General features: G+C 42.6%; 1 protein-coding gene across 1 annotated transcript in view; it reads left to right on the top strand.

The window, feature by feature from the left end:
- The first annotated feature begins 1156 nt into the window (after nucleotides 1-1156).
- nr2c2 (nuclear receptor subfamily 2, group C, member 2) overlaps nucleotides 1157-26192 on the top strand; it is a 195336-nt gene continuing 170300 nt past the window's right edge. Inside the window, exons 1-2 of the mRNA XM_043708418.1 lie at nucleotides 1157-1302; nucleotides 17697-17822. The gene's annotated coding sequence lies outside the window, so the exon portion shown is untranslated. The remainder of the gene's footprint in view (nucleotides 1303-17696; nucleotides 17823-26192) is intronic.

The raw sequence follows: 26192 nt of genomic DNA, 5'->3' as shown, positions 1-26192 counted from the left end.
CCACACTGCATATCATGACACTCAGAGCCACCTATGGAGATTTTCATAGAAAAGCATACAGCTAGACTTTGAAAATTTCCCAGACTGCATCACTCACCTCAATACAAAGGCCACACAATAGTAGTATCTTCACTGTAGGGACATAGGATAGATTTGGGTGCACTGGCTCTAGAAACAACTCAGAGTGCTGAAATGAGCTGGCTAAAGTTTCCACTTGATTTTCACTGGCTAAAGGTTCCACCTGTAGGCCGTACAGTCCTTACAGCCCACCTATTTTGCATTTCACCTCAAGACTAATTCATTGTCCACCCACTGTAGCCTGCACATTATTTCATGGCCTATCCATGCCCATTTTCTAAGTTCACTGACTGCCCAGACCCTTCGAAGTGGGAAGTTGCTTCTATAGGTGAAAGCAGTTGCACTTCTTTATGCGTTTATAATGATTCATTTTTCTGTGATCACTTTTGTCAATGTATCAGTATTTACACAACATTAGGAGGTGGGAAGTGGCTAACAGCGTTTCACTTTAATACATTAAAAAATATATAAATCAGACAGTTAAAAAGTTGTTGGGAATGCTAGTTTTTCTTCAAAGCAACATGAATGGAACTTTTTTTTGAGTCGTTCCACACATTCCATTGTTGCTTTCGAATGCAAAAAAAATATATAAATTGGGAATTCAACCATAAGAGTTTGAAGTTCCTCTAAGACATTTGTGACACAGTAAATAATAAATGTGACAACTTCAAAAGACGCACTTGCTGCTCATTTCCCCCACATTAAAGCAAACTGATCCAAAATGTTTTATTTAAACAATAGCGGAAATTTTGATTACCTAGCATCTCACTTCAATGCCTTACCTTGGGAAAACAGGAAACCCATTTGTGCAAAGTGACCAGAAAACTGTAACATATTTAATAAAGGTCTCGAATCAGTGAAAGGATGTCTGGCGCCGCCATTAACCTGCGGGCAAGATCCGTCAGAACCACAAAGCTTGGACAGCGGGCTCCGGAAATAGCCGAAAGGGGAGCCCGCTCGCCGGAAATAGCCGACAATGGAGAAGACCCCGCCGGAGACTGCGGATCATCGCCGTCGAGCGCATGTGGGGCGCCGTACTTTCGCGGCCAATGAGAGCTCGAGACTGGGGCGGGCAGCCCGCGCATGCGCCTCGGCCGGTTCCTTCCGGAGATTGAATCACTCATATGCGCGTCAGAGGGAAAAAAAAGCGCCAAGGTCATGAACTATGACCTCTGAAGGAAAGAACGTGATGTTAAAAGCAAAGAAATAAAGGTTTTTTTGTAGGTAAGTGAGGCTTTTAACTGCGGCGGTGTCGACTGAAGCTTCGGTGTTGGGGGTTGTGGTTTCGTCCTGAGGGAAGGGGGCCGGGTGCTTGTCGGGCTCAAGCTCGAGCACCGGGGGCAGACAGACAGACAGGTCGGTAGGTGGGCCGAGGCCCACTCCCAAGGGCACTGGCGGGGATCTCGGCAACGACTTGGCCGCCTTCGCCACCCCTCCCCCACTCCAAAAAAAGACGACCTCCGCTCGAGCAGCAGCGGGAGTAGGGTGATTGACGACGGGCTCAGCCAATCAGACCTTACGGATCGCTGGTGATTAACCAATCCGCTCAGGCTGTGGGCATCATCTGTTCGGAGGATTGGTCATTCTCCCGTGGCGTTGCTCTTGGATGGCATGAACATGTTGAGAGTCTGTGTGTATTGCTTGCTTGCTTGTTTGTTTATTTATAGTGATAGGGTGGAGAACATTTCACACTGTCTCCCAACCACTTCATCCTAACACACCTGGTGTAAGGACTGTGTCTTTTTATTTTTTGTATTTTTAAAAACTTGGACAGTAACAAGAGAACTTTTTAAAATCAGATTTTCCAGAAAGGCTACATTATTTCACAGCAAAGAATTAAATTATACTGGAACACATGCAGCTCACATTTGCCTTTGAAATATGAAATAGTTAGGGTCTAGGCTACCTTAATATATTTTGAGTGGGTCTAAATCTAGTCTATAACAAAATGATTGATGGACTTTGGGACAGCGTGGGTTAAAAAAAAGAACAGAACAAGAAAGCTTTGTTTGTGATGTCGGTCCTGGATGCTAATTGCAGGTTGACCTTTGATTAAATGATTCTAGAGACACAATTCTGAGACACGTCCAGTCTAGTCGCAATGTCCTTTAGAACCTGACCAGTACTGCTGCTGTTGAGCCCCTCTTAGTGACAGTCATTGAAACCCCCATCCACCCTATAAAATACATTTTATGCTGCACCAACCTCAATTGCTTCCTCCAAAGTGTTGTTCGACATGGAGGAATACTGATTCGTCAACTGAGGGTGGATGGTACATGGAAGGTAAGATTGAATGAGCATGACTATGTCATGCCGTTATTTCACTACTGTGAGACAGCTCTCCTAATTTTGACAGTAGCCTGCAGACGTTAGTAAGGAGGACTTTGCAGGGTCGACAGGCTGTTTCTGTCATTGCCTTAGTCAGCTGAACAGGTGATCTGTCTAGTCTCATTTCTTTTTGAGACTTTGTAGCAAATAGTACAACTTAGTGGTTTGCAAAGCCATTTAGAGGGCAGTTGAGAAAATAACCACATTGCTGTGGTTCTGGAGCCACATGTAGGCCAGACCATGTGAAAATGGCAGAAATCCTTCCGTAAAGGAAGGGCAATTAATAATTCAGGCTTCTTTCTTTCTGGCCATGGTTTCATGGTCATCAGTAGATTCTTAATTACAGAAATTTGTATTGAAGTCAAATTCCACCATCTGCCGTGAGCAGGATTCAAACCCAAGTCCTTGGAGAATTACCTGAGCTTCTGGCTTAATATTCTAGCAATGATACTATTAGGCTAGCATCCATCTTTCATTTGAGATACAAAACCAGTATTTAGAAATGAATTTTACAGTCTGGGACTGGTTACTCAAAGTTTAGTTAGGGACCATTGGAATTACTATTTAGGGCTCTTCAGTGCCTTAATTTCACTGTGTTGTGAATATAGAGGCTGTTTTTGTTTGTTTGCCTGTCTTAACAATGTGTTTGTCTTTTCAGTAATATTCATATTCATCAGGGCAGCATGGTGGCTCAGTGGTTTACACTGCTGCCTCACAGCACCAGGATCCTGGGTTCAATTCCAGCCTTGGTTGACTGTCTGTATGGAGTTTGCGCATTCTCCCCATGTCTGCTTGGGTTTCCTCCGGGTGCTCCGGTTTCCTCTCACAGTCCAAAGATGTGCAGATCAGGTGAATTGGCCATGCTAAACTGTCCATAGTATTCGCTGCATCAGTCAGAGGGAAATGGGGCTGGGTGGGTTACTCTTTGGAGGGTTGGTGTGGACTTGTTGGGCTGAAGGGCCTGTTTCCACACTGCAAGGAATCCAGTCTAAATTGAGAGTTTATAATAAACCCAATCTTTTAAAATGGAAATATAATTTGTGTCATCAATAATCACAGGTGAGGTGCTGGAAGACTGGAGTTTGGCTAACGTGGTGCCACTGTTTAAGAAGGGTGGTAAAGACAAGCCAGGGAACTATAGACCAGTGAGCCTGGTGGTGGGCAGGTTGTTGGAGGGAATCCTGAAGGACAGGATGCACATGTATTTGGAAAGGCAAGGACTGATTAGGGATAGTCAACATGGTTTTGTGCATGGTAAATCATGTCTCACAAACTTGATTGAGTTTTTTGAAGAAGTAACAAAGAGGATTGATGAGGGCAGAGCAGTAGACGTGATCTACATGGACTTCAGTAAGGCATTCGACAAGGTTTCCCTTGTGAGACTGATCAGCAAGGTTAGATCTCTCGGAATACAGGGAATGCTAGCCATTTGGAAACAACTGGCTCAAAGGTAGAAGACAGCGGGTGGTGGTGGAGGGTTGTTTTTCAGACTGGAGGCCTTTGACCAGTAGAGTGCCACAAGGATCGGTGTTGTGTATTCTACCTTTTGTCATTTATACACATGATCTGGATGTGAGCATAAGAGGTACAGTTGGTAAGTTTGCAGATGACGCCAAAATTGGAGGTGTAGTGGACAGTGAAGAAGGCTACCTCAGGATTACAACAGGAACTTGATCAGATGGGGCAGTAGGCTGAGAAGTGGCAGATGGAATTTAATTTAAATAAATGTGAAGTGCTGCATTTTGGGAAAGCAAATCTTAGCAGGACTTATACACTTCGTGGTAAGGACCTAGGGAATGTTGCTGAACAAAGAGACCTTGGAGTTTTTAGCTCCTTGAAAGTAGAGTCGCAGGTAGATAGAATAGTGAAGAAGGCGTTTGGTATGCTTTCCTTTATTGGTCAGAGTATTGAGTAAAGGAGTTGTGAGGTCATGTTGCGGCTATACAGGACATTGGTGAGGCCTGTACTGGAGTACTGTGTACAAGTCTGGTCATCCTCTTATAGGAAGTATCGTACCATTCCCCCTTCAGGGAACCTTTGTCATGCCTAGTAAATCTGGTGAAAGTTTTGACGAGCGATCAAGTGTGTGGACGAGAGTAGGGCAGTTGAAGTAGTTTATATTGTTATGGACTTGGCCAGCTAGCCCCCCCTCCCCCCCCCATGCTTTAACAAGGCAGTCTAGACCTTAACTTTTTTTAAATTTCAAAGGCAGATGTAAAGTGAACATTTAAGGAGCGCTGCAGCTCGTCAAACCACTCGTCTTTAAGCAAAACAGAATTTATTTATAGGCTATGGTTGAAGCATGAGCAAAAGAAAATAGAATCTGGAATAACTTAACTACTTGGAAATCCAACCAACTTGAAATTGCAACTTAAGGAGCTGTTCCAATACCCACAACATCCCAAAAAACACACCCCTTAGCATAAGGTACATTTAAACTTTGTTTCTGACAGGCAGGAGAGATCGCGGAGAGATCAGGCAAGAAACATCTGCTGAAGCATGGAACCATTTTTTTATACTAACAACTTCTCTGCTACCAACAGTTTGATGGCCTGTGAAAATGAACAAAGCTAGAAAAAAAAACCTTGGGTTAACCTTAGGGCGGCATGGTGGCACAGTGGTTAACACTGCTGCCTCACAGCGCCAGAGACCTGGGTTCAATTCCAGCCTCAGGCGACTGACTGTGTGGAGTTTGCACGTTCTCCCCGTGTCTGCGTGGGTTTCCGCCGGGTGCTCCGGTTTCCTCCCACAGTCCAAAGATGTGCAGGTCAGTTGAATTGGCCATGCTAAATTGCCCGTAGTGTTAGGTAAGGGGTAAATGTAGGGGTATGGGTGGGTTACCCTTCGGCGGGTCGGTGTGGACTTGTTGGGCCGAAAGGCCTGTTTCCACACTGTAATCTAATCTAATCTAATCAGATTGGTTAAAATTGTTATGGCAGCAAATTCATTGAGTGCTTTTGCAATATTTTCTGAGAGCATTGTCATAGTGCAAACCAGAAAGCAGGTGGTCCTGGATCTGGTTATTGGAAATCAGCCTGGTTTAATGACCTTAAAGTGAAAGATCCCCAATGAAGTATTGATCATAATGTGATAGAATTTAATGTGCAGTTTGAGAGTGAGAGACTGGGTGAGAACAACTGTGTTTAAGTTAAAGGGAATTTTGGGCAGCGTGGTGGCTCAGCGGTTAGCACTGCTACCTCACAGCACCAGGGACCCAGGCTTGATTCCAGCCTCAGGTGACTGTCTGCGTGGGTTTCCTCCCACAGTCCAAAGATGTGCAGGTTTGGTCAATTGGCCAAGTTAAATTCCCATAGTGTTCAGAGATGTCGGTTAGGTGCACTAGTCAGGGAGATGAAAGTAATAGGGTAGGGGAATAGATCTATCTGAGATGTTCTTCAGAGGATGGCCTGTTTCCACACTGTAGGGATTCTGTTCTAACTGGTCATTCCCCTGTCATTGTTTAACATAGCCATTTTCAGACATATTGGCACTTCTGCCTTTTCCCTCTTATGACAAAAAAGGACAAAATGAACTTGTTAACAGGGCAGCATCATCACAATATGGATTTCAGCAAGGTCTTTGACACGGTTCAGCTGAAAACAAAATAGAAATAAAAGCGCTTGAGATCCATGACAACTTGGCCAGTTAGATCCAAAATTGACTTTGTAAGAGGAGACAGAAGGCGATGGTAGTATGAATGACTGGAGCCTGGTGTCCAGTGGCACACCACAGCAGCCAAGGCTGTGTCGTTTTTTTTGGTTATCATATTCAAAACTTATATATGTACAACAGATTTGTCAGATATGTGGGCCAGTGGTATGTAGAATTTAGCCATGATTAACATGAGGCAAACAGGAAGAAGGAGCAAAATGAGAGACTACTCAATGAGAGGTAAGACACCAGAGGAGGAGAGAGTCGTTGGGATGCCTGATCACAGATCTCTGAAGGTGGCAGGAAAGTTAAAGGGAAGTTAAGAAGGCAAATTAGATGCTTGCCTTTATCAGTTGTGGCCAAACTAAAAGAGCAGGGTAGACATGTTTGAGCTGTACAGAACTTTGGTTAAACCGCGGAGTACTGTGTGCGGTTCTGGACACAAGGATGTGACTCTATTGGAGGGGGTGGAAAGGAGATTCACCAGGATGTTGTCAGGGATGTATCATATTAGCGATGAAGAGAGGCTGGATAACTCTCGTTTACAAGGTTTGTGTAAAAATTTGTAGGTTGGGTGTTGGTTGCTGCAGTTGTGGGTATGTTTGCCGAGCTGTGAAGTTGTTTTGCAGATGTTTCATTCCCTGTCTAAGTAATATTGTCAGTGTTTTGGAGCCTCCTGTGAAGTGCTGCTATACTGTGTCTTCTGGAATTTATTTGGTTCCAGTTGCTGGTTCTAGTAGTTTGTTGTAGTGGCGAGCATATTGCGCCTAAGTCCAAGTGTTTGTTGATGGAGTCTGTGGATGAGTGCCATGCTTCTAGGAATTCTCTGGCTATTCTCTGTTTAGCTTGTCCTATGATCGTTGTTTTGTCCCAGTTGAATTCATTGTCCTGGTCATCAGTGTATATGGTTACTAGGGACAGCTGGTCATGGCATTTAGTGGCTAGTTGGAGTTTGTGGATGTAGATTGCTAGCTGTTTGTCCTACATAGCGTTTCATGCAGTCTTTGCACAGAATCTTATGCAAGACAAATATAAATTACATGATGGATATCGGGTCTTCTGTTCTGGTGAGTTGTTGTCTGAGCATGGTCGTTGGTTTATGGGGTGTCATGAATCTGAGTGGTTGGAGAAGTCTGGCTGTTAGTTCAGAGACTTTTTTTATATAAAGTGGTGTGGCTACTGTGTTGAGTTGTGGCATGTCCTTGTTGTGTTGTTTGTCTGCTAGGCATCTGTGGATGAAGTTGCAGGGGTATCCGTTCTTGGTGAAGACTCTGTAGAAGTGTTCTTCTTCTGGTTATTACCTGTCACCTATGTTGTGTGAGTATTTCTTGCTACTTATTGGCCCAAGACTGGATATTTTGCAGATCCTGCTGCATTTGGACTGCTTCAGTGTCTGAGGAGTCAAATGCTGCTGAACTTTGAATAATCATCAAAGAAAATATCCACTTCTGACCTCATGATAGAGAGAAGGCCATTGGTGAAGCCTAGACATGATTGAAGCAAATGGCCTCATTCAGTGTAACAGCACTGTTCACTTCAATTGTGAAAACTCTAGCCAGAGAGACAATAGCCGACTTCCTGGACAAACAAAACAGATGACACAACGTGGAACATATCAATAAGGACTCTCCATTCAAACTACTAGACCTGTGCCTGACAACGCACTTTACATTCAACAACCCAATATATGAACAGATCAGTGGGACATCCATGGGCTCACCCATCTCTGGGCTCATAGATGAAGCAATGATGCAAAGACTGGAACAAACAGTCCTCCCACAAATCCAGCCCACAATCTGGATTAGATACATGGGTGACACTTCCTTAATAATAAAGAGAACTGAAAGCAAGAACACACTGGATTATCAACATCATGCTCACAGGTTTACAAGAGAGGAGGAAACAAACAATCAACTCCCATTGCTGGATGTGATGGTAGAAAGAGCACAGAACGGTGAATGCACCACAAAAGTCTTACAGAGAAGCCACACACATGGACCCGATCCTGAACTACAACAGCAACCACCCACATATGCACAGGAGAAGCTCCATTAGGACCCTGTTCAAAAGGGCTGCAACACACTGCAGCACTCCCAACCTGCGAAGAGAAGGAGACCTCTGCAGATTCTTCAACGAATACCCTGCAACTTCATTCACAGACGTCTACCAGACAAACAATGTGACAAGGACATGCCACAAACCAGTACACTAGCCATTCTATCTTATGTAAAAACAAAAGATCTTGGAACTAACTGCCAGACTTCTCCATCAACTCTGATTCGTGAGAGCCCATAAACTGACGGCCACGCTCAGTCAACAACTCACCAGAACAAATGACCCTATACCCTTCATGTGCGAGACTAATACAATTTACAAGATTCCGTGTAAGGACTGCATGAAACACTATGTAGGACAAACAGGCAGACAGCGAGCAATCTGCATCCACGAACACCAACTAGCCACTAAACTCCATGACCAGCTGTCCCTAGTAACCATACATATAGATGACTGGGACAACACAACAATCATAGGATAAGCTAAACAGATGACAGCAAGAGAATTTCTAGAGGCATGACACTCATCCAAGGACTCCATCAGCAAACACATAGAGTTAGGCGCAATATGCTCATCACTACAACGAACTACTAGAACTGGCAACTGGAAGCAGCAGGAATGGAACCAAATAAATTCCAGAGGACACGGTATAGCAGTGCTTCACAGGAGGTTCCAAAGCACTGAAAATGTCACTTAGACAGGGGACAAAATGTCTGCAAATCAACCTTGGATTGTCATCTTTTGGAGAAGAGAAGATGAGGGGTGTGGGTGGGACCTGATAGATATGTATAATTTTAAACTGAAAGGCAGGAGGTTTAGAGGATTTGAGGAGAAAAGGTTTTTCACCAAGAGGGTAAAGGTTCTGGAATGCACTGTCTGGGAGAGTAGTTGAGGCAGGTACCTGTAAAACCTTTATAAAATACTTGGATGAGCACTTGCAGTGTCATAATGTTCAAAGGCCCATTGTCTCGTGTGGGAAATTGCTACTAGTGTGGATAGTGGTATACTTTAGTCTTTTCTGTATCTGTGATTCCATGATGTCAATAAAATCACTTTAACTGCACCAACCAGCTATTCCCCTCAACCTCCCTCTCTCTATGCCTTTTCATAGTATTTCTCTCCAGTATGTTGAATTGAAATTGCTCCTAAACTATGATGAATGGAAGTTTATTTCCATATAATAAGAAAGGACAAGCTAATCCCAAGAAGAATAGTGGGGCACCATCTGAAGTTTACATTGAACAGGCTACTTCACAAGATTAGGGTGAGGTTTCACTTCCTTCTTAAAACCTTCGTCAAAATTGAGTGTGTCAACAGTGAGTTCTGAAACAAGACAAGAGAGTGCGGGCACAGCAGCTTCATAAAAGGAAGAGTGGATCAGTGTGAGGAGGGAGATAACAAATGGCAGCAGAGACCCCTTAAATTTGTTTCTGCCTTTCAGAACTGAGTCCTTAGATTGGAAGAAATGCCCCAGAGATTTGGAAAACTGCTAATCTAACACTCTTATTCCAAAAGCAACAGAGATGAAAATCGGGTAATATAGGTCAGTTAACTTAACTTTTTCCCAATGACCGATGTTAAGTTAAAACTTATTACAGAAGATGTAACAACAGGACATTTGGAAGTATATAACTAAATCAAGCAGTGTCAGCAGGGCTTCAGGAAAGGGAAATCATGCCTGGCAAATTTATTACAGTTTTTTTGAGAAAATAACAAGTGAGATAGATAAAAGGGAACTAGTCGATATAATGTGCTGATGAGGCAAAAGTATGACGTGATATCGGACAAAATAAATCTGCAAAGGTTGGAAGTAGATTGAATGGGAGGACAAAAACTTGACAAATGAAGTATAATGTAGGAAAGTATGAGGTCATGCATTTTGGTAGGAAGTATCAAAATTAATGTTTAAACAGGAGAGACTCCAAAGAAATGCCACACAAAGGGATCTGTTTATCCTTGTGCATGAAAACAGGTGTGGTAAGTAATTAAGAAGACAATAGAAATTTGGCTTTTGTTGCTTTGGAGGGTGTTGTTACAACCGTAGAGGGTGTTGGTGAGGCCGCACCTGGAGTGCTGTGTCCAGTTTTGATTCTTGATGAAAGAATATCTTGGCAGTGTGGATCAGTTCAAAACTGATTAATTGGGCTGATTCCTGGAATTTAAGGATTGTCTTATGATTTTATTGAATTCCATGCACATGTATTGAAGTTGAAAGGTGCATTCTAGTCAAATTTTCATATTTCTGCTTAGGCAAAAAATGTACACTTTGTACTTAATTTGTACTCCCACACTGGGGTCTTTTAAGTTTTGGGTCTTTTGCGAATATTGCTGCAAAGCTGAAAAAGGCTAAAGCAATTTGGGTTATATTTCTGTAATGTTTTCATAAAACTTTCAAGATGTATGTCTCTTTTAGAAGAGCTTCAGTTGAGCATGATTGTGTAATACATATTAACTCGTAATAGAGGCCTACAGCCAGATTTGAAAAGAAAATAGTCAGACCTTTATAAAAATGTGGTAATCTATAGGTGCTATAGATTGATGAAGATTGTACAAGACCTTGAGCCTTGGGAAAGACATTTTTAAAAATGTGTTCCTTTGCAATAAGGACCCAGCTGGAATGACAAAGTTCAAAAACAAAGAAAGCTGCAGTGATGGTAGATGATTATGAACTAACTGAAGCATATTATTATTAGAAGGTCCCTGTATGGAATCTGTATCAAAAAGTGGAGAGAGGAGGCTTGATGGTAGAAAGAAATTGAGTTCTAGAGAGAAACATGGCCAAAATCAAGGAGCAGATTCCTCTCAGAATAGTAAAAGATAAAGTCATAGAATCCCTACAGTATGGAAATAGGTCCTTTGGCCCAGCAAGTCCACACTGACCCTCTGAAGCATAACCTACCCAGACCCATTCCCCCACCCTTTTATCCTATATTTACCCAACAAATGCACCTAATCTATACATCCCCAAACACTATGGGCAATTTAGCTTGGGCACTTCACCTAACCTGCACATCTTTTGGATTGTGCGAGGAGGCCCATGCAGACACGGGGAGAACGTGCAAACTCCACACAGACAGTTGCTTGAGGCTGGAATTAAGTCTGGGTCCCTGACACTGAGACAGCAGTGCTAATCACTGAACCACCCCAAGTCTGGAGGATAAGCTTTCTTTTGAAAGGCAAATGGGTCATTCTTGTCATAAAAAGGGCATATCAAGGCTGAGTGCTGCAAAAGCAAGATTGTGGCACTTGTACTGTTGCAGTGTCTCACCAGAAACATTGTCCAAGGGGATAAAACTTGTGAAGTTTTATGTAGTTTCTCCCATGTTCTCAGAAGGAGTCAGAGTGCTCGAGCTTGAGAGTTTTCTATTTGAAATATTGCATTTCGGTAAAACAAGCAAGGGTAGTTCTGCTTGCCCTGCTGTAGGACCTTGGTCAATTGGGCCGAAGAATGGCAGATGGAATTTAATTTAGATTAAATGTGAGATGTTGCATTTTGGTAAGACAACCCAGGGAAGCACTTCTACACTAAATGGGAGGGTCCTGAGGAGTGTTATTGAACAAAGACACTTTGGGGTGCAGTTCACAGTTCCTTGAAGGTAGAGTCATAGGTAGACAGGGGAGTGAAGAAGGTGTTTATTGAGCAGTGCATTGAGTATAGAAGTTGGAAGGTCATGTTGTGACTGTACAGGACATTGATTAGATCACGTTTTGGAATACTGTGTTCAGTTCTGGTCTCCCTGCTGTTGGAAACATGTTGTTAAACAGCACGGAAATCTGGTCCAACCTGTCCATGTTGACCAGATATCCTAAATTTATCTACTCCCATTTGCCAGCACTTGGCCATATCCTTCTAAACCCTTCCTATTCATATACCCATCCAGATGCCTTTTTAAGTGTTGTTATTGTACCAGCATCTGCTACTTCATCTGGCAGCTCATTCCATACACGCACCACCCTCTGCGTGAAAACATTGCCCCTTAGGTCCCTTTTTATATCTTTTACCTCTCCCCCTAAACCTATGCCCTCTGGTTCTCGATCCTGATGCTCCAGGGAAAACAGACCCAGCTTATTCAACCACTCTCCATAGCTCAAATCCTGCAACCCTGGCGACATCTTTGTAAATCTTTCTGAACCCTTTCAAGTTTCATAACATCCCTCCTATGGGAGGGAGACTGGAATTGCACACAGTATTCCAAAAGTGGCCTCACCCAATGTCCTTAATAGCTGCAACATGATCTCCCAATCCGTAGACTCAATGCACTGACCAATAAATGCAAGCATACCAAACGTTGCTTTCACTATCCTATCCAACTATGAATCCACTTTCAAAGAACTATGAACCTGCACTCCAAGGTCTCTTTGTTCAGCAACACTCCCAGGACTTTACCATGACGTGTATAAGTTCTGCCCTGATTTGCCTTTTCAATGCATGACACCTTTCTTTTATCTAAATTAAACTGCATCTGCCACTCCTGGGCCCATTGGTCCATTTGATCAAGTTCCCTTTGTACTCTGAGGTAGCCTTCTTCGTTGTCCACTACACCTCCAATTTTGCTGTCATTTGCAAACTTACTCACTATACCTCCTATGTTCACATCCAAATCATTTATATGCATGATGAAAAGCAGTGGACCCAGCACTGATCCTTGTGGCACACCACTGGTCTCAGGCTTCCAGTTTGAAAAGCAATGCTCCACCATCACCCTCTGTCATCTATCTTTGAGCTAGTTCTGTATCCATATGGCTAGTTCTCCCTGTATTCCACGTGATCTAACCTCGCTAACCAGTCTACCATGAGGAACCTTGTGGAATGCCTTACGGCAGTCCGTATAGTTCATGTTCACTGCACTGTCCTTCTCCAAACTTCGTTCCTGCTTCAAAACGTTCCTCAAGTAGTAGACAGAGGGTCCTACTCAAGAAGGGGCAAAATTTAACCTGGTCTTGGGAAATAGGGCAGGATAGGTGACTGTTAACAGTGAGGGAGCACTTTGGGACCAGTGGCCATAGTTCTATCAATTTTAAAATAGTTATGGAGAGGGACAAAGCCGGTCCACAGATTCAAGTTCTAAATTGGGGCAAGGCAAATTTTGATGGAAGTAGACAGGAGCTTGCAGGGGTTGATTAGAGTAGTTTGCTTGCAGTCAAAGGAACCTGTGGCAAGTGGGATAGCTAGAGTTCAACGTCCATATGTTCCTGTGAGGGTGAAGGGCAAGGTTGGCAGGAATAGGAAACCCTGGATGACAAGATGTATTGAGGCTTTGACCAGAAAAAAGGTGTGGCTCAAGTATAGGCAGCTAGGATCAAGGGAATCCCTAGAAGTATAGAGGGAATACAGGAGTTTACTGAAGAAGGAAATCAGGAGGGCAAAAAGGGGGCACAATATAGCCTTGGCTGAGCAGATTAGGATGAATCCAATGAGGTACATTTAAGTATATCAAAGGAAAAAGAATAACTAGAGAGAGAATAGGGCCCCTCAAGGACCAAAGTGGACATGTATGTGAAGAACTGCTGGAGATGGATGAGGTTCTCAATGAATATTTCTGTGTTTACCATGGAGAAAGACATGAAGACTTGGAAACGTGGGGAAGTTAGATTAGATTACTTACAATGTGGAAACAGGCCCTTCGGTGCAACAGGTCTCCACCGGCCCTCCGAAGAGCAACCCATTCCGCTACATTTACCCCTTCACCTAACACTTTGGGCAATTTAGCATAGTCCGTTCATCTGACCGGCACATCTTTGGACTGTGGGAGGAAACCCAAGACACTGGGAGAATGTGCAAACTCCACACAGACAGCCGCCTGAGGCGGGAATTAAACCTGGGTTTCTGGCGCTGTGAGGCAGCAGTGTTAGCCACCATGCCACCCATTTTTTTTTCTTTTAAAGTTAGCAATGATATCTTAAGGATAGTCCATATCACAACCAAGGAGGTGTTTGGATGTATTAGAATGTATGAAGATGGATGAATCTCCTGGTTCTGACCAGATATATTCAAGAACACTGTAAGAGGCTAGAGAACAAATTGTAGGGACCCTGGTTGATATTTTTGCATCAATGTTAGCCATGGTGACTGGTGTGTAATGAATGTTGTGCCGTTATTCAAGAAAGGCTGCAAGGAAAGCCTGGGAATTACAAGCTGAACATCTGTGGTGGGTAAGTTACTTGACAAAATTTTAAGGGATAAGCATTTGGAAAGTTCGGGTTTGATTAGGAGTAGTCAGCATAGCTTTGTGAGTGGGAGATCATGCCTCACAAATTTGTTAGAGTTCTTTGAAGTGACCAGGAAGGTTGACGAGGGCAAGGTGTTAGACATTGTCTATGTGGATTTCAGTAAGGGACAAGTGTAGGGAAATGTGGTTAGTGTGGATGGACGTTTTGGTGAACATGGACCAGTTTGGGCTGAAGGGCCTGTTTTCATGCTGTGGGACACTATTTAAAAAAAAATTCAATCAAGTTATTGAGACTTGATTTCCCACACACAAAGCCGTGTTGATTATCCCTAATCAGGCCTTGCCTTTCCAAATACATGTAAATCCTGTCCCTCAGGACTCCTCCAACAACTTGCCCCACCACCGATGTCAGGCTCAATGTTCTGTAGTTCACTGTTTGAGTAGGCATGGATAAAGTGAATAGTCAGAGATTTTTTCCAGGGGCAGAAATGGCTATCACAAGGGGAAATAATTTTAAGGTGGTTGGAGGAAAGTTCAGAGAACATGTAGAATGTTGAGATTGGTGGTAGAAATTTGTTTACTCTGGATCATGTTGACATAAGGAGGGAGGATGTGTTTGGTAGGCTAAAGGATATTAAGGTGGACAAATCCCCAGGACTGGATGAGATCTATCCCAGGTTGCTGAGGGAGGCAAGAGAGGAAATAGCTGGGGCCTTGACAGATATCTTTGTAGCATCCTTAAACACAGGTGAAGTGCCGGAGGACTGGAGGGTTGCTAATGTTGTCCCCCCCATACAAGAACGGTAGTAGGGATATTCCAGGTAACTACAGACCAGTGGGCCTGATGTCAGTGGTGGGAAAGTTGCTGAGGAAGGTACTGAGGGATAGGATCTATTTATATTTGGAAGAGAATGGGCTTATCAATAATAGGCAACATGATTTTGTGCAGGGGAGATCGTGCCTTACCACCTTAATAGGAAGTGACCAAGTTGATAGATGAAGGAAGGGCTGTAGATTTCATATACATGGGCTTTAGTAAGGCGTTTGATAAGGTTCCCCATAGTAAGCTAATGGAGAAAGTGAAGTCACATGGTGTGCAGGGTGTTCTAACTGTGTGGATAAAGAGCTGGTTGAGCAACAGGAGACAGAATAGCAGTTGAAGGGAGTTTCTCGAAATGGAGAAAGGTGTTCCACAGGGATCAGTGCTGGCGCGACTGTTGTTTGTGATATACATCAGTAATCTGGAAGAGGGCATTGTTGGTTTGATCAGTAAATTTGCAGATGACACTAAGATTGGTGGAGTAGCAGAAAGCATAGAGGACTGTCAAACAATATAGAGTTTGGGCGGAGAGTTGGCAGATTGAGTTCAATCCGGGCAAATGTGAGGTGATGCATTTTGGGAAGTCTAATTCTAGAGCGAACTATACTGTAAAAGGAAGAGCCTTGGAAAAAGTTGATGAGCAGAGAGATCTGAGAGTTCTGGTCCATTGTACCTTGAAGGTGGCTGCACAGGTGGATAGAGTGGTCAAGAAGGCACATGGTATGCTTGCCTTCATTGGACGGGGTATTGAGTATAAGAGCTGGCAAGTCATGTTAAAGTTATACAAGACATTGGTTCGGCCACATTTAGAATACTGTGTACAGTTCTGGTTGCCACATTACCAAAAGAATGTGGATGCTTTGGAGAGGGTGCAGAGAAGGTTTACGAGGATGTTGCCTGGTATGAAAGGTGCTAGCGATGAAGAGAGGTTGAGTAGGTTAGGATTGTTTTCATTAGAAAAAAGGAGATTGAGGGGGAGACCTGACTGAAATCTACAAAAGCATGAAGGGTATAGACAAGGTGGACAGAGATGAGCTTTTTCCCAGGGTGAGGGATTCAGTAACGAGAGGTCACCTGTTCAAGGTGAGAGGAGAAAAGTTTAAGGGAGATACACGCAGAATGTACTTTTACACAGAGGGTGGTGGGTGCCTGGAACGCATTGCCAGCAGAGGTAGTAGAGGCAGACATAGTGGATTCCTTTTTAAGGTACGTCTGGATAGATGCATGAGTAGATGGGGAGCAGAGGGATACAGATGCTTAGGAATTGGGCGATAGGTTTAGACAGTGGATTTGGATCAGCTCAGGCTTGGAGGGCTGAAGGGCCTGTTCCTGGGCTGTAAATTTTCTTTGTTCTTTTGTTCTTTGACATGTCAGAGGTTGGTTCTTACTACACACCCACCGCTCTATGGTGGTAGTAGAGTCTTGTACATGGATTGAAGGGTATGCAGGTTAGTTTGATCTTGGAGTAGGATAAAAGGTTGGCACAACATCAAGAGCTGTTGGCCTGTATTATTCCATGTTCTAAGGCCTTGCATAAATTACCTAAGAGATACAGCGGTATCGTAATCACTGACTTTCGTGGGTAATATGAATTGCTGTTCAGAATGCAAGCACATTGATTTATAATGTTAATGGTAGTTATTTGCTCGTTTCCTTGTTTTGAGTATTTTAAAATATGATTTAGATACTGAGGATTTTTTCTTTTCTATTTATTCATGGGCCATCACCGGATAGGCCACCCATGCATTGTCTGTATTTTTAATTGCCTGAAGAAAGTGGTGGTGAATTACCTTCTTGAACTACTGGATTCCTTCAGGTGTATGGACATCCACAACAATCTTCGGAAGGGTATTCTAGAATTTTGACCTGGCAACTGACATATTTCCAGGTTAGGTTGTTGTGAGACTTGAAGAGAAACTTGCAGGTGGAGGTGTGTCACATATCTGCTGCCCATATCCTGCTGGTTGGAAGTTGTTGTGGGTTTAGAAGGAGCTGTCTGAGCCTTGGTGAGCTGCCGTTCATCTTGTACATGTAATACACTGCTGTTACTGAGCATGAGTGATGGAGGGAATGGCTGTTTGTGGATGTGTTGCCAATCAAGCAGGCTGCTTTCCTTTGTATGGTGTTAAGCCCTCCTGAATGTGCTGGAGCTGCAAGTTGGGAGTATTTTATCACACTCCTAACTAGTGACTTGCAGATAATGGATAAACCTTGAGGAATCTCAAGTTTCTGTGAATTGGCAGAAGAGTTACTTGCTGTAGGATTCCTTGCCTCTGACCTGCTCTTGTAGCCAGTCTGCTTCAGTTTCTGTTCAATAGCTATGCCCAGCATATTGATAGTGGGGGATTAAGCAATGTTACTATTAATTGAAAGTCATGGGGTAATGGTTAGAGTCTGTCATGTTCTAAGGTGGTCAATCTGTGGAATTTCTGTGGTGCAAATATTATCGCCATTTATCAACCTGAGCCTGAACATTGTCCAGGTCCTGCTACATATGGATATGGAGTGCCTCAATATGTATGGAATTGTGATTGGTGCTTAACATTGTGCAAACATCAGTGAACATTCACACTTCTGACCTTTTTTGATGGAAGGATGATCATTGATGAGCAGCTGAACGTGGTTGGGCTGAGGACATTACCCTGAGGAACTCCTGCACAGATATTCTGGCCCCAAGATGACTGACTCCAGCAACCACAACCAATCTTTCTTTGTACCAGGTATGATTTCAACCAGCAGAAAGTTTTCCTTGATTCCCATTGACTTCAGTTTTCCTAGGGCTCACCCTCAGTCAAATGCTATCTTGATGTGATGGTTTGTCACTCTCGTCTCATCTCTGGAGTTCTCTTTTGTTCATTTTGAACCAAGATTGAACTGGGGTCAGGAACTGAGTGGCCTTGGCAGAACTGAATATGAACATCAGACAGCAAGGTTACGATTGGTGTCCTTCCTAACTAATGTACCTGCTAAGGTGTATCAGAGTGAGAAACTTGGCTTATTAGTTGAAAAGTCAGATGGAGCATTGAGTTTAGAAGTAAACATTAATGGTTGTTGGAGAGTCTTTAAAGCAGCTTGACGTATGAGTCGCACAATCCTACAGCGCGGAGACAGGCCCTTTGGCCCAAACTGGTCCAACCAAAATGTCCATTCACGCGACCGCTATTTCCATGCACTTCACCCCATCCTTCTAATCCTTTCCTATCCATGGATCCAGTACCTTTCAAATGTTGTTAATGAACCCACCTCAACCATTTCTGCTGGCAGCACATTCCATATACATACCACCCTTTGTGTAACAAAGTTGCCCCTCAGGTTCCCTTTTATTCTTTCCCCGCTAACTTAAACTGATGCCCTCTAGTCCTTGATTCCCCAATTCTGGAGGGAAAATGACTGAGTGCGTTCATCCTATACATGCCTCTCATGGACTTATACACCTCTTTAAGGTTCCCCCTCAGTCTCCTACATTCTAAAGAAAAAAGTCCTACCTTGTCTAACCTCTCCCTATAACTCAGGCCATTGAGTCCAGACAAAATCCTTGTAAGTTTTAAAAAAAAAACCATGAACAAGGTATGGAAAAGCAGCTGGGAACAGAACCCAGAGCTAGAAATGGAAGGAATATATTTTGTAAGAGATTGACAAAGTTGGGTCCAGTGTCAAAACTACAGTCTTATAGAGTGAAATAATTGCACACAAATTAGAACTTCAGAAAGAAGTATAGGGAGCTGAATTTCAAAATATTTGTTTCCAGTTTGAAAAGGAAAAACAAGGAGGGACTGATTAAAAAGTTATGAATTAAACAAGAAATGTCAAGCTTGCTTAGCATCAGGAAAACCGCAGGGTTTTACAGCAGGTAAAGAATAATTACACCTAGCCACAATATTAGCTGCTTGCACAAGAATGGCAGAATTCAGCTGCATCTCCTAGAGGGGGAACCTCTTGGTGAAGAATTTAGAGTTGAAAATGTTCCTGAATGAAAATAAGATGAAATTACTTTAGTTATTGTGGAATAAAATTCCTCATGATTGGCTGATTCCTTTTGCAAGATTTGGACACCGTGATCTGGAAAAAAACGACTGTGGCTTACAGCCTGAACAGAATATTTAGTAAAAGCTGAGACGAGCACCCGAAAACTGTATTGACGATCTGGCATTTGGCATCAAAAAAGAGTAAAGTGCTGAATCCCGAAAGGAAGTAATGATATGACTGGAAGTTTCTGCTTGATTCCAGTTGTTAGCAATCAGTCCCCAGAAGCAGATGTACTGTTAGCAGACCCCAGTAATGCTGTTGATAATCTTTAACCGGATCAAACCCATTGTAACGTTTTTGGACCCCTGAAAAATGGCATCTTGGGGCTGAAACTTTATGCCAAACTTTACATCAAATTCTGAAAGGAAACATGGGGAATATAAAATTAAAGTACATACCTTAAAGAAATACATGGGGGAGGAAAAAAGCATAAAGCAAAATTAAAAGGAGATTTTTGGGGAACACAGAGTAAATGAATCAAGAGGAAAATTCATTTTGTTTACAGAAATTGACACTTCAACAATATATGTTAATTGATCTCTAAATCCTAATTCATGTATTTGCATGATTTTTGAGTCTTTATTTTTATAAGTATGTATCATTTGTGGAGTGCAACAAAATGGAAAGTAATACCTTTTAATGTTCGTTTATATTTATAATGTTCAGAGCTTGATATATTTTGAAGAAAAATTTGTGAATGAACAAGGCCTTTTTTTCCAATAGGGGAGTTGTGATGAAATGCACCTGCAAGCTGATGTCAGCGGTTTCAAAGGCACTTTCTTTTATTTGACGGTCCCTAACTGAAAAGGAAATCACACTTGGAAGTCTGTAGAAAGTACAGGAGGTTAGGGGTATCCTTTAATTGCTGACATCAGACTTCTAACCTTTGAAGCTGGTTGAGGAAATAAATGGCAAAGCTGAGGGATCAAATTACACCCAGTGTTGGAAGAATAGTGTCTGGATGTTAGTAAAGCCTTTGATAAGGTATTGCAAAATAGACTAATTAATAAAATTAGATCACATGGGATTCAGGGTGAGCTTGCCAATTGGTTACAAAATTGGCTTTAAGTAGGAGACAGGGTGGTGATGGAGCGTTGTTTTTTGGACTGGAGGCCTGTGACCAGCGATATTCCACAGGGATCAGTATTGCATCCCCTTTTGTTTGTCATTTCATACAGATAATTTGGATGAGAATGTAGGAGGCATGGTTATTAATTTTGTGGATGACACCAGAATTGATAGTATAATGGACAGTAAAGAAGGTTATCTAAGATTAGAGAGAGCTTGATCAATTGGGGTCAATGGGCTGAGGAGTGGCAGATGGAGTTTACTTTCGATAAATGCGAGGTATTGAATTTTGGTAAACAAACAAAGGCAGGACTGGATGACTAAAGAAATTGAGGGTTTGGTTAAGAAAGAGAAAGAAGCATATGTCAGGTATAGACAGGATAGATTGCGTGAATCCTTAGAGTATAAGAAAAGTAGGAGTATACTTAAGAGGGAAATCAGGAGGGAAAAATGGGGACATGAGATAGCTTTGGCAGATAGAATTAAGGAGAATACAAAGGGTTTTTACAACTATATATTTAGGACAAAAGGGTAACTAGGGAGAGAATAGGACCCCTCAAAGATCAACAAGGCAACCTTTGTGTGGAGGCACAGAAAATGGGGGAGATACTAAATGAATATTTTGCATCAGTATTTACTGTGGAAAAGGATATGGAAGATGTAGACTGTAGGGAAATAGATGGTGACATCTTGCAAAATGTCCAGATTACAGAGGAGGAAGTGCTGGATATCTTGAAACGGTTAAAGGTGGATAAATCCCTAGGACCTGACCAGGTGTACCCTAGAACTCTGTGGGAAGCTAGAAAAGTGATTGTTGGGCCTGTTGCTGAGATATTTGTATCATTGATCGTCACAAGGATCGGTGCTGGGTCCTCTACTTTTTGTCATTGACCTAAATGATTTGGATATGAGGATAAGAGGTACAGTTAGTAAGTTTGCAGATGACACCAAAATTGGAGATGTAGTGGACAGCGAAGAGGGTTACCTCCGATTACAACAGGATCTGGACCAGATGGGCCATTGGGCTGAGAAATGGCAGATGGAGTTTAATTCAGATAAATATAAGGTGCTGCATTTTGGGAAAGCAAATCTTAGCAGGACTTATACACTTAATGGTAAGGTCCTAAGGAGTGTTGCTGAACAAAGAGATCTTGGAGTGCAGGTTCTTAGCTTATTGAAAGTGGAGTCGCAGGTAGATAGGATAGTGAAGAAGGTGTTTGGTATGCTTTCCTTTATTGGTCAGAGTATTTAGTACAGGAGTTGGGAGGTCATGTTGTGGCAGTACAGAACACTGGTTAGGCCACTGTTGGAATATTGCGTGCAATACTGGCCTCCCTATCGGAAAGATGTTGTGAAACGTAAAAGGGTTCAGAAAAGATTTACAAGGATGTTGCCAGGGTTGGAGGATCTGAGCTACTGGGAGGGGCTGAACAGGCTGGGGCTGTTTTCCCTGGAGCGTCGGAGGCTGAGGGGTGATTATAGAGGTTTACAAAATTATGAGGTCCATGGATAGGGTAAATAGGCAAAGTCTTTTCCCTGGGGTCAGGGAGACCAGAACTAGAGGGCATAGGTGAGAGGGGAAAGATATAAAAGAGACCTGAGGGGCAACGTTTTCACGCAAAGTGTGGCACATGTATGGAATGATCTGCCAGAGGATGTGGTGGAGGCTGGTACAATTGCAACATTTAAGAGGCATTTGGATGGGTATATGAATAGGAAAGGTTTGGAGGGATATGGGCCGGGTACTGGCAGGTGGGACTAGATTGGGTTGGGATATCTGGTCGGCATGGACGGGTTGGACCGAAGGGTCTGTTTCCATGCTGTACACCTCTATGACTCTATACAAAAAGCAATAAGTGCTTTTGATGTTTTTCAGTTCATTTTACTTGTTTACTGAGAAAAACCCAGTCTGTTGTACAATTAGTAGTAGGTAGTAAGGATAACTACAGACCAGTGAGCCTGACGTCAGTGGTGAGAAAGTTGCTGGAGAAGGTACTAAGGGATAGGATCTATTTATATTTGGAAGAGACTGGGCTTATCAATGATGGGCCACATGGTTTTGTGTGGGGGAGATCGTGCCTTACCAACTTAATAGAGTTCTTCAAAGTTTGGGAGAAGATTTGTAGCTCGAGTGCTCGTTGTTGTGGTTCTGTTCGCCAAGCTGGGAATTTGTGTTGCAGACGTTTCGTCCCCTGTCTCGGTGACATCCTCAGTGCTTGGGAGCCTCCTGTGAAGTGCTTCTGTGATGTTTCCTCCGGCATTTATAGTGATTTGTATCTGCCGCTTCCGGTTGTCAGTTCCAGCTGTCTGCTGCAGCGGCCGGTATATTGGGTCCAGGTCGATGTGCTTATTGATTGAATCTGTGGATGAGTGCCATGCGTCTAGGAATTCCCTGGCTGTTCTCTGTTTGGCTTGTCCTATAATAGTAGTGTTGTCCCAGCATTAATAACATTAATAGAGTTCTTTAAGCAAGTGACCAAGTTGATAGATGAAGGAAGGGCTGTAGATTTCATATGCATTTGATAAGGATCCCCATGATGATAAACTAATGGAGAAAGTGAAGTCACATGGTGTGCAGGGTGTTTTAGCTATGTGGGTAAAGAACTGGTTGAGCAACAGGAGACAGAGTAGTCGTTGAAGGAAGTTTATGGAAATGGAGAAAGGTGACCAGTGATGTTCCACAGGGATCAGTACTAGGACCACTGTTGTTTGTGATATACATAAATGATCTGGAAGAGGGCATTGTTGGTCTGATCAGTAAGTTTGCAGATGACACTAAGATTGGTGGAGTAGCAGAAAGCATGGGGGACTATCAAAGAATACAGGAGAATATAGATAGACTGGAGAGTTGGGCGGAGAATTGGTAGATGTGAAGTGATGCATTTTGGAAGGTCTAATTCTCGAGCAAACTATACTGTAAATGGAAGAACCTTGGGAAAAGTTGATGAGCAGAGTTCAAGTCCATTGTACCCTGAAGGTGGCTGCACAGGTGGATAAAGTGGTCAAGAAGGCTTATGGTATGCTTGCCTTCATTGGACGGGGTATTGAGTATAAGAGCTGACAGGTCATGTTAACATTGTACAAGACTTTGGTTGAATACTGTGTACAGTTCTGGTCGCCACATTACCAAAAGGATGTAGACGCTTTGGAGAGGGTGCAGAGAAGGTTTACGAGGATGTTGTCTGGTATGGAAGGTGCTAGCTGTGAAGAGAGGTTGAGTAGGTTAGGATTGTTTCAATTAGAAAAAAGGCGATTGAGGGGGAAATCTGATTGAAGTCTACAAAATCATGAAAGATATAGAAAGTGTAGATAGAGATCAGCAGTGTGAGGGACTCAGTAATGAGAGGTCACGTTTTCAAGGTGAGAGGAGAAAGGTTTAAAGGGGATAGTACTTTGCACAGAGGGTGGTAGATGATTGGAACGCATTGCCAGCTGAGGTAGTAGAGGCAGACACAGTAGGTTCATTTAAGATGTGTCTGGACAGGTGCATGAGTAGGTGGGGAGTAGAGGGATACAGATCCTTAGGAATTGGGCGATAGGTTTAGACAGTGGATTTGGATCGGCACAGGTTTGGAGGACCAAAGGGCCTGGTCCTGGGCTGTAAATGTCCTTTGTTTTTGTTCAAATGGACTGTAGCTGTTCAAGAAGGAAGCTCACCGCCACCATCTCAAGTACAGCTACGGATGAATTTCTTAAAAAATGTATAACACGAGATCTAAAATAGCAAATCATTTAGCTGGCTCTTCAACATAGAATGAATAGAAAGGAGCTGATCCCCTAGTCAAAGGCTCAAGAGCAAGAGGGCACACTTATAAAATGAAAGGAGGAGGTTTAGAGATGATTTGTGGGAACTTTATTTTACCTACAGGATGGTGGGGGTCTGGAATGCACAGTCTAGGAGGGTAATTGAGGTGGGTAACCTCACAAAATTTAAGAAGTACTTGGATGAGCGCTTGAAATGTCATAGCATTCAAGACTATGGGCCTAGCGTAGGCAAGTTGTACTATGTAGGCAGTATTTTTGGCATTACAGACTTAAAGGACAAAAGGGCTTCTTCTGTACTGTATGATTTTATATTCAACTGTAGAAAGCCATTATCCTCTGCAGCTTTAATGCTGAATTGGTTTATCATTTTTTTTGTAGATAGAAATAACCCATGATAACTGTGTTGTCCAGGCTACGTGCCTCTCTCATCTTCTGATTAGTACTATATCCACGCTACCACTGCTATTTCATAGCCTGTAAATAACTCCAACTAATTACTGCTGCTCCTTGCTGTTTCTTAGCTCCGTCCAGATACCACATAATATTCTTCTGATCTGAGATCCTCCCTTGCTCATGTATTGATCCCAGATTATTATCAGAGCAAATCCTTCTCCTTTCATGTCTTTTCTAAAAATGTTGAATATCCTTGAACATTCCGTTCCCAATCCCATCCACCATACTGTCGTATTTCTGTTATGGCAATTGGATCATGCCCATGTAATATAATTTGTCCCTTTAGATTGTCTACTCTATTGAAAATGCGATGTGTATTCAGAAGATTGCTGTTAACTGTCTTGTTGACTTAAGTATGTTTCAAAGGCAAAATAATGCTTGGCTTTGTTTCTCATGTCTTCCAGCCTCAGGCCATCTTTTTGACTTTGTGTTATTAACTTCCTTCCAACTTGGATTGCCCCGAGGTTTCCAGTTCCCTGACAAGCTAGTTTAAACCTATGCCAGCAGCTTCCTGCAAGGAGGTCAGTTTTAGCCCCACTCAGATGTAATCTGTTCAGCTTGTACAGATCCCACCTTACTTGGAACTGATCCCAATTTCTTAGAAATCTGATGCCCTCCCTCATGCAGCAATTCTCCACCCTGATAATCAATTCTCCCTTTCTTATATGCACCAATGCATTGCAGTGGGACTAATCCTGAGATTTGTTTTATTCATTCATGAGATTTGACCTTGCTGGCAAAGCTAATGTTTATTGCCCATGCCTAACTATTTTTGAACTGAATGGCTTTCTGGCCTATTTCCGAGGATAGTTAGAGCCAACCATGTGTGGATCTGTTGTCACATGTAGGCCAGACCAGGTAAATGTAGCAGATTTCATTCCCTGTAGGGCATATGTGAAACATATAGATTGTTATGACAACTAGTAATAGTTACCTGGTACTTAATTCCAGATTTTATTGAATTCAGATGTCACGAACTGTCACGATGAGATTTGAACCAACTACTCCAGAACATTATCCTGGGATTCTGGATTACTAGTCTGGTGACATTACACCTCCCCACACTGCTCTTGAGGTTGTAATTTTTAATTTCCTTTTACAACTTTTGAAAATATTCCTAGAGGACCTCATCCGTCTTCCAATCGATGTTGTCAGTACCAATGTGGAACACTATTTCTTGTCTGATACACCTCCCTCAGAAGCCCCCTGCAGCCAATCAGTGACATCCTTGACCTTGGCTCCATGAAGGTAACACATTCATGTTACCTGGATTCATATTTACTGCCACAGAAAAGGGCCTCTAATCCATTGACTATAGAATCCTCTATGGCAAGGGTGGGCAATTAATTCTTCCAAGGGGCCACATGAGAAACCTGAGTTGTGTTCAAGTTGAACATAATTCTGCTTAGTATTAATTTTCACCCATTGTAAAAAGTACTACATTATATAGTTTTGCACTCTAGCTTACAATCAAGATATGAAATTGTGGAGTAGGTCAAATATAGAAGAAATAAACAGTAAAAACAATAATTTCAGTATTTCATTTTATTTTTAACATGTTAATCTCACAAACCAATAATGAAAAGTTGTTTCATTATTGTTCAGTATTACAAACCACAAACAACTCTATACTTTCCAAACATCGACTGGGACTGCCATAGTGTTAAAGGTTTAGATGGAGAGGAATTTCTTAAGTGTGTACAAGACAATTTTCTGATTCAGTATGTGGATGTACCTACTAGAGAAGGTGCAAAACTTGACCTACTCTTAGGAAATAA

Source organism: Chiloscyllium plagiosum, chromosome 18 (genome assembly GCF_004010195.1).
Source record: "Chiloscyllium plagiosum isolate BGI_BamShark_2017 chromosome 18, ASM401019v2, whole genome shotgun sequence".
Classification (NCBI taxonomy): domain Eukaryota; kingdom Metazoa; phylum Chordata; class Chondrichthyes; order Orectolobiformes; family Hemiscylliidae; genus Chiloscyllium; species Chiloscyllium plagiosum.
The sequence above is the reverse complement of the archived record's forward strand: the minus strand, read 5'-3'. Positions and strand labels throughout refer to the sequence as shown.